This window comes from Protopterus annectens, chromosome 11.part0, assembly GCF_019279795.1.
Source record: "Protopterus annectens isolate FY-2018-M chromosome 11.part0, PAN1.0, whole genome shotgun sequence".
Lineage (NCBI taxonomy): Eukaryota > Metazoa > Chordata > Ceratodontiformes > Protopteridae > Protopterus > Protopterus annectens.
Genome location: NC_056745.1, coordinates 1,315,342,812 through 1,315,356,596, shown reverse-complemented (window position 1 = coordinate 1,315,356,596; position 13,785 = coordinate 1,315,342,812). Strand labels below are relative to the sequence as shown.

Below are 13,785 nucleotides of genomic sequence, written 5' to 3'. Positions count from 1 at the left end.
GCCTGACATGCATGCTCCACACAAGATGTTTTTTGTAATTGCGATAGTGCACATTTGAATGGGTGACATCACCATTCATTCATACACTGATGTTCTACAAATGCATGAAGGTGGTTGAAGTGCACACTAAGACTACACAGCTACACATACTACATGCATTAGAAGACACTTTCTCCACACAGCACAACAGACCAACACAAACGGACAGTAGTCAGTCACTGCTTTATTCAAACCTCCTCCCTCTGTATTAACACAGTCTAGAGAGCACAGTATCAAGAGCAAGAGCCACAGGATTACTCATACAACCACTTGGATGTGGTTCTTTTTTAGCAGCATGTTGTAAGCATTGTGTTTCCAACACTGTTTATTGCTTGAGGAATAATACAAATCTAAAGGGTAATCCTCTGCAAGTGGAAGCACATCTCCTAAATGGATGTTTATATAAGGGATGTTGTCTTGGAACCAGTAGTACATGACAATACATGACAGTACATAAAGTCACATTAGTTACACAGTGCTGGATTCGAATCCCATTTCAATTTACACAGTCTATATAACAAAGAATAAGCCATAAGTGCCACAGGAGAAGTCTGACTTGTAGAAGCAAACTGTGCACTTTTGACATGCTGACCTCAGTTAAACGTGGGGAAAAGTGCAGAGGGAGCTACGGCTAAAGTTAAATGTATTCTCCTCATTGGAGGTGGACACAGCATATTTGACATTGAGGTGTTACTTCACTGTCAGTAGTCCAGCTCCACTCACCTACCCATCTATCCATGCAAACATGCACACACACATGCACGTGCGCACACACAGACACATGCTCCTTATGGTGAGAGTTGACCCCACCCCCCGCCTATCTAGTTACACACTCTAAAGAATACATTATTAGTTGTAAGCATGGCAGGAGAAGTCTGACTCTTAAGGGGAGAGAGTCTACTTTTGATATGATAACCTCATCACTGCGTTGCAGAGAAGACATTTCTGTTAAAAGTGGAATAAAGTGCAGAGAGAACTGTGTCCAAAGTTAAATGTATTATCCTCAGTGGATGTGGGCACAAAACATTTGACACTGAGGTGTTAGTTACCTGTTGCTGCCCCCCACAAGTTCCATATGATGAGAATTCAACCTTCTACCCATCTAGCTGCACAAACTAGAGGGTGCAGTATTAGGTGTAAGCACCAGAGGGGAAATCTGACTTTATCAATGTGAAAATGCCCATTTACAATTATTAAATCTTCAATGTTTGGAACTGCAGGTACTATGCATGTGTCTGGATAGGCCAGTGTTATAGCACTGCTTGCCCTATACAATATACTTCTCTGTTAAGGTTTAGACACTATCCTTCACATACATTGTGTTACTGTGAGGGACATAAACCTGTTTCACAGTATGGGATGCCAATGACAATCACAACTGTAAAGCACTGGATTATCAATCAAGCATTCCTTCCAGTTCATTCTGGGATGATTGCAAGGAATTAGTAGCATTTATAGTGTCAGTGTTATTTCTCTCGACTCATGCTTGCACAATGTGCATTGACAATACAGATACTTTCCAAATATGACAGTGAACTCCTGAATAACAGTGATGGATTTTGTGTAAATAGGTTACCCAGTATCGTAACACAGTTGCAAGTGTAAACATTGGAGTGCAGACATATATTAACTGATTGACTTTACTGAATCAACATCACTCTGAAATTCTGATACCTTGTTTTCCAAATTCAATACAAACATACAGACATTGTACAACCTAAACAATTAATTATTTGTTGTAAATTATATTTTTACTCTCTTGCCCAAAGTGCAACACTGGCAAGCTCAATTGCACTGCTGATGGCAAAATGTTAAGAGTATGTGTAATCACATCTTGAGGTGTTAAACTTAGAATGAGAATTAGCAGTAATCTATGGAAATCTGTCCCATCTTTTGCACAAATACGCAGTATACACATGCAACCATGTCTGAATCTGATGGAATACAGGACAGACATATCTTATGTTCATGTCTCAGGTGTCATGATTTGCACATTTGTCATAACAAGCTGTAGTTTTTCAATCCTTATATATATATGCTACAGGTATATTATGATACACATGAGGGACCAAGAATGGTATTGCTGGTGAAAACATAGCTTAAGGAAACATTTTGGAATCAGTGAGGTTTATTTGATAATACAGAAGGGGTGAGAAGAGGTGGACCATTGGTAACAGGAATACCTACTGTATATAGACATAAGTTATTGTTTTACAGTTCATTTCTGTGGTTATTTATGTTGTGCTACTGTTGGCTTTATCCTACTAATTATTCAAATAAAATATGTACAAGACAGTCTTCACAACAGGGAGCAAGTGCATTATTAAAGCAGAAAGATAATGTTGTATTAAGAAAAGGTGTTGTCATCAGTCATACCCATAGCAGTCATAGGAAACAGTCAAAAACATTGACATACATCTGAATAAGTTGAAACAAGCACTGGACCATAGAAATGCCTCAATAAAACACCACTTTGCAGTAAATAGGAAATAGAAACACTGCACGTTGTAAAATTATTCATCAGATCAGATCTGATGAAGTTTCTTCATGGTGAAGAGATGAAAGTGCTAATCTTTTGTATTAATACATTTTTGTCTCTACTTGGAAAAATAATTTTGCGTCTTGCAGTGTTTCTATTACCTGTTTACTGCAAATTTGTGTCTTATTGAAGCTTTTCCATGGTCCGGTGTTTGTTTCACTAGTTTGTGTTTTTTCCAGTGTCTTTTGGTGCTGTATCCTACTTGGATACATCTGTTTTTGAACGTTGAGACTATTCCAAGAAAAATCTGCAGACTTGAGTATTATCTAAAGATGCTACGTAGGAACTCCTATTTCACAACATTCAAATATGGCAAAAGATTGCAGAGAAGGTAAGAAGGTGAATGTATGTATTACTATTCATTCCTTTCATGACAACCATATGCTGTACAGTCATCTATTCAGCTTGTTCAAAAGTTGATTAACCTGACTATACATAGCTAATTTCTGCTCATTTTTCACATATGAATACTTTACTGGATAATGATGAGGCCTTGGGATCACACTTGGTTTTCCCATGAGCACTATTAAGGCTTTTCCTGTGGCGTGAGGATATCAGACTATGTCTGTATGCTGATGCACAGTATGGCATGTGTTTGAATTTGTGATTATCGACACATTGTGAATGCTTGCCATTCTTCCATCACAGTGATTACTGCATTATGCACCACGTGTGTCAGAGTATACTTTGCAACAAGCAGGCAATGTTGTTTAAGAAATACACATATAGCAACAGCATTTTAAAGAAATTACAGGCATATATAGCCCTCGCAGCAATAACATGTCATGGGTTCAAAAACCAAAATATCTTGCAATTGTAGCACCAGTAGTATCGTGATACATTCATTCTTCCCAATATCATGTGGCTTCTGTTGTCACATTGTCAGGTGTTTAAAACCTACACTGGCTGATTGTAAGTATTGCATGTCCTAATGCTTTTATGCCTTAATGTCACCCACAAGTGTTATAGTGTGTATAATTACAGTGGGGGCACCTCCTCCAGCCCTTTTATCTCAATAAAATTTGCAACATAATCATATGATGTAATAACTCTACATAGATGGAGTTTCATAGCTTTATTAAGACTTCCACTGTGGTGCATGTAGTTCATACATATGCTTGTAGTTGGTGGACATACGTAATTTGCTTTTCAGTTCCAGCAAGGGCAACATTCTATGAATGTGCTGACATTACACAAGCAATACTGCATGATGTTATTATTCTCAATTTTTACTTTGGAGAATGAAATATGAAGCAATTCTCTAATACCCTGTCAGTGAAACAGTTGTTTTGTGAATATCAAAGTATGGGTGATTCTGCATCACATGCATCAGTAATGACATGTACGGCATATCTGCACAGATAGAGGTACAATGTGTTTCAAATCTGGGACACTGTTGTTGGACAGAACAACAAGAACAGCTTCCTTGGCTGAGAAACATTTGATATTGCAATGCTTGCAGTTGTGTGAAAACTAAAATAGTAACCCCCTTATCATCACTCTGAGGAAACCATATTGTACACATTATCCTCAGATGTCCTTTATTACTACACATATTCATTTCAGTTATTGGTGACAATTTCCATTGACACCTCTTGTGGCAGACATCGTCACTACACAGCTATGTAGTGGTGTGTAGTATGAAAGTTATGGCTTTGAATCTGGTAACATCTGTCACGTAACTGTGTGAGGCAGGAGTGGCTTAGGCAAAAGAAGAATTTATAGCACAGTCAGAGGGCAGCATTTCTAATGCATCACCCCCCATGGTAGTTGATCCATACCCATCACAATAGGGAAGTGCTGTAAACCCTTCAAGTGTATTCATGATGACACACAAATTATGCCTACCTCTGTGGTGCCACAGGTCGATGCACATCTTTCTGATATCGGTCCTGGCATGTGCTCAAGTCTGGCAAAATGCAAATGTTGAGTACGTCACTGACTGTCCACAGGTGTTACTTAATTTCCAAATAAGAATGAGCTATTTTGCATGTCTTTCTCCAAACATTTATGTATTACTGTAATTGTTGTCTTCACACTGAACAGCTTTATAGGACATGAGGACTTACATAACATGTCTTTTTGTATGTCATGATGGCAGATCATCATAAATTGTGATTGGGTCTGTCTTCAGACACTTTTGTATGTGCGTCTGTTGTTTACATGCTGTTATGGCAGTGTTCACTGTAATGTCTGAGATGTGTCAGTCTAATATACCCCCCATCTTTGGTTGTCCAATGACACATTTTAAAACATGTCTCTTTTTGCTATTTATGACACAGCTGCTGTACTGCTCATGCTTGTCTATACAGGCTGGATTGGAGAATATATCAGTACTGTCAGTTATCACATATACATTCCCTGTATATACATGTCATATTCAATAACTGCACTGTATGCAAATGGCCCCTAATGTAGCCACTGTCCTTGATAACTATTCTCTTAACTCGGCATGTTATCAACGTTAATCTCACATTTGCTCTTTTCTTACAATGTTGCATTGTGTCCCTCTTACATCTAATTGTTAGTATGTCCATTTTTAAGTTATGTACATGGGTAAACAGTTGAAAACAGGATTATTTATTATTAACATCAGTATGGATGTATTATTTTTGAAAATGTTTCTTTGTGATATCATCATATCTGAATGCATTAAATGAGGACATGTTTTCTATTTACCCTCCCCTCATAATTATCTGTTCTGTGTAAATTAGCCCAATTTCACATCTCCTGCATCTACATGATTAGGTTCATAGGTTCAAAGGTGTGAACTCGGCCAATGGCCCTGGAGTCTTTACAAGCCTTGCCCATAAAGGTGCCCTGGCATCATGCAGACATTAGTTCCCAGTTCCTCTATCAAGTAGAGGCACTGGAGTGATCCCCGGGGTGAACTTTCTATTCCCCATTCACTCATCAAGATTTCTCTTGAAAAGGGCCAGTGAGGTGCTGTGCTTGACATGTATAGGAAGTCTGTTCCAGAGCATGGGCAGTCTCTGGGTTATGAACCTGTCCCTCCAGCATGTTCTGTTGATTGTGATTTTTGAGGTTGAGGTCCCTGGAGCATGTTATGCAGTGGGATTGGGATTTCTTTAGGTGTAACATTCCTAACAGGGCTGGGTCAGACATGGCTTTGTAAGTCAAGCAGAAATCACCTCTTAATAGACGATATGTGGCAGAGAAAAGCTGGGGTTTTTTTAGTCTAACCATGTATGGCATGTGTTTAAGGCCTAGGATCCTCTTCGTGAGGTTCTTTTGTGGCCTTTCCAGCTGTTGCAGGTGTTTAGTGAGGTACATGCCAAATGGGGAATTATACTCAATGATTGGTCTAATGAGGGAAGAGTAGAGAGACATGATGACCTCTTTCTTCCTGGATGCAAAACCCTTGGTAATGAGATGTGCCACAAAGAATGACTTTCTGACCACAGTGACAATGTGGTCGTCAAAGGAGAGGTTGCTGTCAACCTGTGTCCCCAGATCTCTTATAATGCCTTCAGTGTCCCATGGGCTACCATCAATGTGGCAATTAGTGGGAAATGATTTTTTCCCAAAGGGAATGACGATGCATTTTTTGGCATTAAGCTTAAGGCCATGGTTTTGACACCAGTTGTTGGTCTCAGTGAGGCCTTTCTGTAGGATGTCTACATCACTTGGGGAGTTAATAATGGCTCCCAGCTTGCAATCGTCAGTGGACTTGGTCAGCCAGAGTCCCTCCATGTGTGCCTGGACTTCTGAGGAGAGGACCCAGGATCAATCCCTGTGGGACTCCACTCATGACTTGTCGGCAGTCTGACTTGGAGTCTGCTACTTTCACACTGTGGGTTCTATCTGTGAGCCAATTTGCAACCCACCTAGTGATATAGGGGTTGATGCCTAGTTTGGTGAGTCTATCAATAATTCCTGAGTGGGGAATGGTATCAAAGTCCTTAGCCAGATCGAGGTAGGCTGTATGAACTGCCTTGCCCTCATCCACAGCTCTGGTGACTGACTCAAAGAAGTCAACCAGGTTGAGCAGGCGTGATCTACCCTTCATAGAACCAAACTGCATGGGATCCAGAGTTTGGAGATTCCCTATAGCCATGTTAATTAGGTTTGTGATGATGCGCTCCATAGCCTTACATATCAGACTCGTCAGGCTAATGGGGCAATAATTTCCAGGGTCTGTAGTCACTCTCCCTTTATGGGGAGGGATGACTGTAGCAGTGCACCATTATGTAGGGACAAAGCCCGAAGTGAGGCTGTGATTGAACAGGGCACACAGGTGTGGTGCCAGTTCACTTTGTAGTTCATGTAGAACACAGCCAGGGATATTGTCTGGTTCCATGGAAGCTTGGCCTTGGTCAATGCAGCATTAACCTGTGCTGCAGTAATGCTGGGTGCCTGACATTCTTCTGGTACTGTGATTGTTCCTTTAGGGGGGGGGAGAGGGGTAAAGTTGGCACTGTTGGCCAGTATGTTGGGGATATCTGTTGGCTCAGTGTAGGAGGTACCATCATGCAGTAACTCAGAGCAAATATGTGTATTGCCATGGAGATTCATGACATAACTGTAGAAGGCTTTGTGGTTGTTTTTAGTGTCTGCCACAATTCTGCCTTCATAGCTAGCTTTAGAGGTTTTGATGAGGGATCTCAACTTTTTGTTGAGGCTAATAAGGGAGTTTTTCCAGTCTTGAGACTTCACCTTTTAGTGAAACAGTTTCTTCCTTCTGTTGTGGAGTTTGTTAATGGCAGGTGACCAACAGAATGGCTTCCTTTTTTGGAGTAGAGTGTCTTGGTTCTGTTGGGTATGGCTAGTTCCATGCATTTATGTACATGCTTGTACAGTGCATTAGTGTATGATTCAGTGGTCAAGCACCTATTTTACATTTCCATGGGTGCTGTGAAGTTAGCCACCTCTGTTTTTAGGAGCCCAAAGTCAGCTTTGGAGAAGTTTTTCATGGTGATTACCTTTGCTGGTGGTGTGGGTGAGATGTGGGTTTCCATGGTAATTTGTTTGTGATCATATCTAACCAGGGAGGAATTGACTATTGGTGTTAAGCAACGGTTGCTCATGTTAGTAATAATTAGGTCAAAGATGTTGCTTCCTAAGAATGTAAGAATGAGCTGGTCCAGCGCATTGGAATTAATGAATTCCAGGTGGCATTTAGCAAGCGTATTGGTGTATGAGTAGTTTTCCCAGTTGATGCAGCATCATTTGCCCTTACTTCATATAAACTATCCACACATGCTTGCATAATACATTTGCCCTCAAGCACGGAGTTTTGTTTACAGTGTGCGCTCATGATCCCAGCACCATTTAATGACCAGCAGCACTGTTGCTGGCCATAAAACAGTGCTCAGAAACATGAAAGCATGATGAGCAGCAGGCATATTCAATTAGCAGGGCTGCTCATTGTGCTAATGCGCTGTAATCATGTAGGCCTCTTGTGAAGTCTATACAATTGCTAATGAATCCCAGGGCATGTAAAATGCATAATGTAAAAATACAGTTACTAGCCTCACAAGCCTCCAAATGTTGCAGATCACAAGAGACACCAAAAAAAACACACACACACACACACACACACACACACACACACACACACACACACACACACACACACACACACAAAAGCAGAAGTATCATATGAAGTGGTGAAGTGGTCTACAGTTGCTAAAGCAATCATCAGCTCCATCTTAAACACCATGCTGACTACAATGCTTTAAAGGCACTGAGACAAACTATATAACCACTGACAGCTGAAAGGATCCTAAGGCTAAGCTGTTGATATTAGTAATCATAAAAAGCATGCATATAAGCTAAATCTGTAATATCCAAGTGACTCCCAGTAAATTACAGTTGTGTCAGTAAACTTACCATAATGTTAGATGTAAAAATGATGCAGTAGCCTAAACTACACAGATTATTTCCTGCAGAAGATATAGCAAACGGCCAGCTTCCAAAACGTTATGGCACATTCCATGAGCCCACGCCATTAGACAGCTCAAGCTGACCTAAATAAAAGACAGGTTTGTGTGTCAAGCCCTTCAGAGCATTCATACCAATGGAGCAAGAGAGGCTGAACATGAGGATAGTGCTAAGAACAACAAAAAGCAAATTTCCACACCCTGGCATATAAAGTCAAGGGCGGTTGAAGGAGTGGCTATTGTAGCAGTGATCTTTCAGCATCTACTGTTATGGTAAGTTTACTTATACAACAGTACCACTTCCATCGTATACTGATAACTGCTGCAATAATCTTGGCTATATGGGTAGATTACCACAGTTTAGACAATTAGGAGGTGGGAGTAGTAGCGCCTGGAAATTGGTCCTAGCAAAGCTGACCTAGACATGGATAAAGAATCTAGCTTGCAGTACTTTGTAAAAGTATGTACAGAGAAACAAGTAGCTTCTTCTACAATAGTCCAACCCTTTCTAAAAAGTCATATGTGAAGCCAAACATTCCACTTATGCTGTGCTGATGATGCCATAAGAAGGCTGAAACATGCATGTCCACAGCTAGTGGGTTTGGACTTTATTGGACTGACTTTGTCCATTAATAGACTTAAAAAGAAAAATAGTCATGGACATTCAGAATTGCCAGACAGCTGAAACACTTGATGTCATCTAGCCCACACTGCCTTGAATACAAGAAGTTTAAGGAATCACATAGTAGAAAGTCTAGCCTTGCTAGATTTGTCTTTTGGTTTTTACTGATTGTTTTTTCTGTGTGACCTTTTTCCTTATTGTTTTACTTTGTTGGTTGGGATATTTTGCAGACACCCTAATGAGTATGGCTATCAGCTGGGTACAACAACCCTGTGTTTCAAAAGGTTAGCCAAACATTCCACTCATGCTGTGCTGATGATGCCATAAGAAGGCTGAAACATGCATGTCCACAGCTAGTAAGGTTTGGCTTTATTTGTCTGAGTTTTTCCATTAATAGACTTAAAAAGAAAAAAGTCATAGACATTCAGAATTGCCAGATAGCTGAAACACCTGATGTCCTTAAAGGTCATTTGCATGTATCCGATGTTGCCTATAATACAAGTTTATGGAATTAAACAGTGGAAAGTTTAGTCTTGCTAGATTTTTCTTTTGGTTTTTAACCTTACCAGAAGGGGAATGATTAGAGTTAATAAAATGTTTGGCAGCAGCTGGATTACCTGAGGCTACAGCTGTTAGGTCAGGTCTGGAATGAGTGTATGAAAATTTGAAAAACTGAGGCACTTTGTATATTATATGTGTTTTTTCAGGTGCAGCAGGCTAGCTATTGGGGAAACCACAGGTTATGACAAACACATCCTTCACTGCTGATATGGGGGATGGAAGGAGTTTTTCAGCAATTCCAATAATAACATTGCATCGTATTTTCTGAGGGACTGAAAAACCTCAGTGTTTTCCCACTATAAGCACTGTCACAATCTAAAAATAGCCTCAGGAAAAAAGAATCCATGACAGGGAGATTCAGACCATATGCCCCTTTTGAGTCTGAACCATAAATCTGAGAAGAAAAAGACTGTACCTGTCTCATCACATTCTTCTCCAGATTCATTTTCTTGAATGTCTTCAGGAAAAAAGGAATCCCTTTTTCTTTTACCAGAAACCATATAATAAGAAGGATCAATAGTCTGTACAAGATCCTGAGCCAGACTTAATAAACTACTCCTATCCAGAGAACCTGGTGCAGTAGAAGACACGTGTTTGGTTTTCTGTTTCTTTCTGACAGGAAAGTTGTAGCATACAGGATTATTAATGGCAGCAACAGCTTCCTTAAGGATAGGCACATTATGGCTAAGCAGGGATAACTTTCCTGGATCTTTTCCCAAAGTCAACGAGTGGATTTCCCTTGCCCACAGTGGGAACCCCAGTATCTGCAGAGGACATAGTTAACCCCCGGTTCATAGTGGCTGTACAGATGACAACAGAGGGATCCAAGGAAAAAGATAAGTGATCTGAGGAGCCAGCTTTGGCCACAGCAGAGTCACCCACCTGAGGCTGTGACAAATTGCTAGACTGTTATGGTGGCAATGGCTGTATAGTTAACTTTTTCATTTTGGGCTGGAAGAAGGACTGACCATAGGACTGTTAGCTTGTTCCGTGGTTAAGTCGAAAATGGTGCTTCTTTCCTGGGGGAAACAAAGCAGCATAAGCCAGTAAACATTAAAAAGTAGTAAAATGTGTTTTTTGTCCCAGCAAAACCTCACTAAAACACTGCAATATGCTTTACCAGACTCTAAAAGTAATTTGAACACATTTTCTTCACAGTTTTAGAATGTTTGAATTAATTTTTAAACTGACAGAATTAAAAGTGCACTGGTTAAAAGTACAGTAAAGTCATGTGACACAATATAAACACATATTTCTAGCTTAAAATAGTATTTCCTAAAGAGGAAAGGAAGTTCAAACAATAAAAATAATATGTGGAAGTTTTCTTATCACAATGGGGATTTATCTGTGCAGCAGTGGAAAAGCACAAGTTGACCATCGATCTTTAAAAACTCACAAAGGAGTATTCTCTTTAGCAGTAGGAAAGCTCTGAAAGGCTTGGTGCCCAAACCTGTCTTTTAGTCAGCTCAGCTAGAACTGACTAATGGTTTGGGTGCATGAAAAGTGCCCTGAAGCTTTGGAGGCTGTATGGCTGTTATATCCAATACAGGATAAAGCCTATATATAGCATAAGCTACTGCAACAGTGATCAGTATGATGAACATCTATTGAACACTATCCAATAAAAGAAATAAAGCCGAACAGCCACTTCATTAAAATAAAGACAGATAGATAGATAGATAGATAGATAGATAGATAGATAGATAGATAGATAAACAGGACTCCCAAACAATCCTTGACCCACATTTGATTATCTCTTTTCCTAACTGATTCAAGCCCATAAAAAGCATAACCCTAAAACCGCATACCTCAACCAGATTTGTTAATTTTAGACATATACTTAACCTATCCCAGTTGAATTGTGCTGTAGTCCAACCACTTGGAAAAGTTTCAAAATACCAACAAGATCTGAATTATTTTCATTATATTTTACATTGGTTAACCATGTGGTCGGACTGGTCAATCTGACCCTTTTTAGCCATGAGCTGAGTGAGATTATAGCTTTACAGGAGATATGCACAGTTACATATTTACAGAGGTACATCAGATGTACATACAAACTGATGTAGATGAGTACATTAAGGTATTGTAATTAATAGCCTCACAAAGAAAAACAGTGGATTTGCATATTTATTGAGTTAGATCAAGTATAGGTGCAGGTTGAAACAGTTTAAAATAGTGTAGACACAAGGTACAACATTTGATTCTGACCCCAGGTTGCTGGCTAAGCTTAAAAATGGCCCTTCATGGCAGTTAGCCTAGGACCTAACCTATAAACTTACGAACCTATAAAGCATAGACCATATAAATTAAAGAGATCCAAAACAGTCAGAATATGGTATTAACAGAAAGTTAGTTAGAGGTAGGAAATGGTTACCAGACAGATAGGGAACAGTAACAGTTTTCAGATGGAGCTAGTTGGATGTGTGAAAAACACAGTACTGTATTAAAATGAAATCTACACTAGGCTATTGTGTGATAAACAAATCACTACGTCTAACTCCAACTGCAATAAATAAAACAGGATGAGTAATAGTTTTCTTTCTCAGTTTTACTCTTCCGTAAGTCCAGAATTACAAACTAGTCAAATGAACAAACATCTATCCACACACACACACACACACACACACACACACACACACACACACACACATAAATAAAATAAAAGATTGGATAAATAAGTTATACAAAGAACCACCTGTATTATAACTTTGTTAACATGTATGACGTGTAGGGTTCAAACCTGAACAACGTATTTATAGCTTTGCCATTCATGAGATCATTTTTTCTAACCAGTGTAATACACAATCATTTCATTACCATCCTATTCATTACAATTTAGGTTCACATATACTTGTTTTTAATCAAAGAACAAATTTGCTTAGGAGTTGGTTAAAAAAGGGATTTACAGACACCAGACAAAGACATCACATATATGCTAGTGATATATTCAGAACATATTAAACTTATTTCATAAGTGGACTGATATTTGAAACAAAATTTTTTAGTGACAGAATGAACTTCTATTTCCAGACCTATACTTTGCATAACTAAATCAATGTGACTAATAGTTTTTTTGAAGAAATGAAATCTTCTTAATTTGTGTACCTTAGGCAACTACTTTTCTCTCTCCTACTGTGCAATTTTCCCACTACTACATTTCTCAAGTATAGTAAAATGACAGTGTTGTTAAAAATGTATTATACAATGACCCCCTCATTAATATTCCAAAACGTGCACACTGATTGGACAGCGTGCCCGATGTAAATCCCACAATATACCAACAGAAAAAGGTCCGGTTGCCTGGACTTTTTTCCATTGGTATAAAGTATCCAAAACCTTTTTTTAATAAAAAAAAAAAAAAAAAAAACGGAGCAACACAGATTTTCTTTTCTCCGTTGCTTCCGTTTCAAAGCATTGATATACTGGGTATGTGTAGGAACACAAGTCCTATACGCATGCGCTGTACATCAACACAAGGAAGCAGTATACCACCACCAGTGGAAGAACAGTAATGTGCCATTATACAAAGACATTATTTAAGAAAAGTAAGTATTTTTTTCTTAAATAATGTCATTGTATAATAGCAATAACCAACTCTGTGGTTGTGGTATATTGAAATTTATCCATGGTTGTCTTTATTTAATCACTCGGGCTTCACCCTCGTGATTAAACCACATCAGCCGAGGGTAAATCTTCAATATACCACACCACATAGTTAGTTATTGCTTAAATAACTGTACTAGTAATTTATTGCATATGGGTTCCAGCTCATATGTAGTTGTATCATCCCTGTATTGTCTCAATGTTCTATTCTTTTTTGTAGTCTGCAAGGAATATTAGTTACAGCGAAATGGAGAAAAGGAATCTAACAATCCATAAGGAGGTATGTTTCTAGACCAGGATGTAATAATAACATTAAGTTATTTGGTCCCTCAAGCCTGTTCTAGTATTCAAAATGGAAATCATCTTGTCTGGTGTTCTGTATATATTGCTTGATTTTAAAATAAAAGATGATACAGCTGGCTGAATGCAGATTGTTTCCCTTGCATTATTGGAGGATTGCTTTGAGTAACAAATGTTACATGATGTCAAACGTGTTCAAAAATAAATAATTTTTC

General features: G+C 38.9%; 1 protein-coding gene across 1 annotated transcript in view; it reads right to left on the bottom strand.

Moving 5' to 3' along the window:
- LOC122815830 (kielin cysteine rich BMP regulator) overlaps positions 1 to 13,785 on the bottom strand; it is a 2,917,372-nt gene that overhangs the window by 1,657,170 nt on the left and 1,246,417 nt on the right. The window lies entirely within an intron of this gene.